This window comes from Eucalyptus grandis, chromosome 7 (genome assembly GCF_016545825.1).
Source record: "Eucalyptus grandis isolate ANBG69807.140 chromosome 7, ASM1654582v1, whole genome shotgun sequence".
NCBI classification, from domain to species: Eukaryota; Viridiplantae; Streptophyta; class Magnoliopsida; order Myrtales; family Myrtaceae; genus Eucalyptus; species Eucalyptus grandis.
This window is the reverse complement of record NC_052618.1, coordinates 33,445,615-33,450,368: the sequence shown is the minus strand read 5'-3', so window position 1 is coordinate 33,450,368 and position 4,754 is coordinate 33,445,615.

The window sequence follows — 4,754 nt, the reverse complement described above, 5'->3', positions numbered from 1 at the left end:
AGCTTAAGAAATCTACTGGTGTGGACTTTAAGAAGTGGCAGCAGAAAGATGATGATAAACCGACTACTATGGTGGTATTTGAGGTATAATGTCAAATAATACCTATTAGTGGTTGGACATAGGTGCCACAAAATCACATTTGTATGGACAAACACTTGTTGAGGAAGATGAGACGCTCTATATGACTAACTCTAGATCAGCAAAGATTGTTGGGATAGAAAATGTGATCTCGAAGTTCACCTCTTGTTAGGAGATTATTTTGCTAAATGTGCTATATGTATCGAAGATCTAGAAGAATCTCATTCTCGCCCTATACTTGTCAAGAAGGATTTCAAAATTGTATTTGAATCTAACGAGTTTGTACTTTCCAAGGGGAATGCGTATAGGAAAAGGGTACTTGTATAATGACTTGTTCAAAGCCGATGTGACTGTCATTTATGCAAACTTGAAATTCTTGTACCTAAAGATTATTAATAAAGAGAAATCTTCAGTTACATTGTTATATCTCCTTATGTATGGCATGGTTGATTAAGACATGTAAACTATGATGTAATGAACAAGATAGCAAACTTGAAACTAATTCCAAAGTTTGAGTTTGATGCTTGTTACAAATGTGAGACTTGTGTTGAGGATAACTTTACTAAGAAATTTTTCAAATTAGTTGAAAGAACAAGTGAACCTCTACAACTAATTCATATGATCTATGTGATTTGAAATTTATAGGAAGTAGAGGTGGAAAAAAAAGTACTTCGTCACTTCTGTGGATGACTATACTAGATTTTGCTATACTTATTTGTTAACTGTTGACACCTAAATTTCGCCATTTCATTTATGACTCAATCGCATACAAAATTAGAAATTAGTTACTAAAAAAAAAAAAAACAACAACAACAACAAAACAACAAAAAAAGAAAAAAGAAAAAGGCCCAGAGCTCGGGTCGGGCCAGATCTGGCATTGGGCCGGCCTGCTGCTCGCCTCTCTTTCCCCTGTGCGGCCCAGGCCCGTTCCCCTTTTGGCCCAGCCCACGCCAGCCTTCGTCTGCAGAAGGGAGGAAAGCAAAAAGGGCAGAGAGGAGAAAGGAGGACAGAGGAAACTACAGCGAACACAGAGAGAGAAGGAGGGGGCCGAGAGAAACCAGAGAGAAACCGAGAGGGAGGGAGACAGAACAAGGGAGAAAGGGAGGAGAGCAGGGAGCGAGAGAAGGAGACGGGTGAGAGTGAGAGGGAGCCGCAAGAGAGGAGAGGAGTCGAGAAAGTGAAAGCCGAGACTGAACGAAGAGCGAGAGGGAGCCTCGGCTGACCACTCGGCCACACGCGAGCTCCGTCCAACGACCCTTCCCGGTAGAAGTCCTCAAGCCCGAACTAGTAAGCTTCCGTCTTTGCCTTTGTTTGCTGCCCCCTCTTGGGTACGCTGGGCTGGGGTTCGTGGCCATTCGGCTCACACGAACTCCGGCCCCCGTAGGTCTTTAGTTAAGTCGCTGGATGTTGTTGGATGTTTGCTGAGAATCCCGGCCCCGCTTCGAGTCCCGGTTGAGTCGGAAACCCTTCGCTCGATGTCGCACGCCACTCGCTTGATGAAATGCTTCACCGAGATCTAGTTTTGCTTTTGCCCTTTTTGGCCAAAACTGAATGTACACAGGTTGATCTGTTCTGTTGAGATGTCGTTTTTGTGATTAGCATTCCCCAGGCGTTGGTCGTTCGGTCGTTTCGGTGCCACCGCCCCCGTCATCGTATACGTTGTTTTGTGTTTCATGCTTTGTGGCCGACAATGGCCGTCCGATGACAAAAGGAAATCGACGGGGAGGTCGGCCGACGAGTGGTGGTCGGGGTGTACGACCGGTGAAGGGTAATAGCTCGGCGACGGCTTGAGATTTGGACGTGGTTTCTCTAGAAACATAGGAGCTTTGGTGAGGGCGGGAGCTTGTTGAGGAAGATCGTCGAGGAAGAAGATGGGCACAGGAAGGGACAAATAAAAAACAAAAGAAAAAGCAAGAGAAATAAAAGTGCAGCAAAAAGTTAAAAAAAAAAAGAGAGAGAGAGAGAGAGAGAGAGAAAAGGAAAGCAAATGTTGGCTTCCGGTGTGCAGAGAAGTCGTCGAAAGGGAAGTGCAGTAGAAAAGACAAAATAGGGAAAAGGCAAAAAAAATAACAAAAAATTTTAATTTAAAAATATTATTAATATCATTTTAAAAAAAAAAAAAGGTTTTTTGAAAATAGGTTTTGTCTTTTTTTAGGGTAAGTTCGGGTCGTTGGATCGGGCTAGTAGGTCTGATCGGGTTTATCCGGTCCCAACCCGTTTTTCCGAATATAATAATATTAAATATTAAAAATTTCAAAAATTCAAAAATTTCAAAAAAAATCAAAAATTTCGAAAAATAATAAAAATTCAAAGAATTTCCGAAAATTCAAAAACTCAGAAAGCATTAAAAAATTCGACCTTTTAAAAAATTAAAAAAAATTAAAAAAACTAAAAATTGAAAAATTGCAAAAATCCAGTTTTTTTTTTTTTTTGGAAAATTCGAAAATTCCTCTTAAAAAATAGAAAAATCGAAAAAAATTCAAAAAAATTTAAAATTTCCTCGAAAATGTTGAAATTAATTTTTGGAGTATTTTTCTTCTAAAAATAGGAAACCTTTTAATTTGGAATTATGTTTAAGTTTGTTTAAGCCTTCAATTGTCCTTAGGGACAAATGCCTTTGAATACACAATATTGATATGTTGATTTTGGCTTCTCTTTAGTCTAGTTAAGATTGATATTTACCTCTTCCTTAATGTTAAATTTTTGCTATCCCATGATGTGCATTTAATGCTTTCTTTGATTGTCAATTATTATGTTGATGACTGTACACCTGTATGATCATCTCACATTTTAGTGGATATGCCTAAAATCAATCCAAGTTGCCTAACAAAAATATTTCTTTTAAAATAAACAAGATAAGGTACCGAAATGGCACTAATTTGTCAATTAGTGTAATCAAGTCCCCGACCTTAAATTCTCTAGTTGTGTAGAAAGTAATGTACACTCCAAATACCTCACTTGGTGTCTAGTTGATCCCAATAAGCTAGTGACGACTCTTTATTGCAAAATTCTTAAAAACATCCCAATGTCATGCGAGTTATAGACTTGGGAGAGCTCACGCCTAATCATGGGCCTTAGGTCCGTCCTTTAGGTAATACCCCTGAACCTGTTCTCTCCCCCCGAGGGGTAAGTCGCAACGTTAACTAGCAAATATAAAAATATGAGCATATTTATCAACTATAAAAAATGGTTGAGAGCCAACTTGATAAACGAATCAAAATACTTAGCTTTGACAAATGAGAAGAATATGATTCTTTCAATATAAAGGAGTTATATGCTAATTTTGGGATAATTCTACAAATAACTACACCTTATACTTCGTAGTAAGATGGAGCTATTGAATGGAAGAACAAAACTCTAAAGGGGATTGTAAACGTCATACATTTACCTTATAACATGTGAGGGGAGGCAATTTTAATAGCAAACTATGTTTTAAATAAAGTATCCATAGGAAAATAGGAAAGACTCCATATGAGTTATGAAATGGAAGGTTCTCATCCTACAATTTGTTGAAAGTATTGGGGTGCCTAGCCAAAGTGGTGTTTTCTCCTCCTAAACAAACTCAATTGGGACATAAAATAGCGGATTGCTTATTGATTGGGCATGCTCAAATATGAAAATATGGAAATTCATGCCAATACTCTCCTAAAATCAAGAGATGTTGAACTCTTTGAGTATATATATCTTGCAACAAAAAATCAAGTTGATCCTTCTCAAAAAATATATAGAAAATTAGAATCTAAGAATGATAAAGTCGAGGTTAAAGAAGCAGAACTTCAAAGCAGTCACGGATTAAAACATCTTTTGTACCTGATTTTTTAATATACATATTAAAAAGCGAGCCCCAAATGTTTCAAGAGGCAATGTTAACTTCAGATGCTCTTTATTGAAAAGAAGCTTTTGACAATTAATTCTATCATAAGTAATCACACCTGAGAATTGGTTGATCTTTTATTTGGAAATAAACCAATTGGATGTAAATGAATTTAAAAAAGAAGTGTAAAGTTGATGGTTCCACATATAGATATAAAGCAAGTCTTGTTGCCAAATGGCTTAATTAAAAATAGGGTTTAAACTATTTTGATACTTATGTACTTGTAACAAGAGTAGCATCAATTAGGATGTCGATTGCTAGAACTTTGTTATATAATCTGCAGGGACATCAAATGGATGTTAAAATTGTATTCTTATATTGATGATCTCGATGAGAGATTTGAGGATTAAGTTAAAAAACAAGAACACAAAGTGGGTAGATATGTCAAATCATGGCCTAGACTTAATCAAGCTCTTAAATAATGACATGAGAAGTTAAACTATGTAATGATTCAAAATGGGTATAGAATTAATGAGTGTGACAAATATGTATGCATTAAATCCACATTAGTTGGATGTGTACTTATTTATCTATAAGTCGACACCTTGTTGATTTTTGAAGATAGCACTAAGGTTATTACAATTATGGGAGGACACCATAAGTGTTAACAGATGTGTACGACACTTACTTTACTTACTTTAGTGTCAAAAAATTTTCCCAACTCAATGCCAAATTAGAGAAAAACGACCACTTAAGTACTTCTAGTGAGAAATTCTAGATACAGAAATTACGTGGCTTTCATAATTAAAATTTTTATTTAAGGTGGCATTTTTTTTTTTTTTTTGCATTGAAATGATCACAT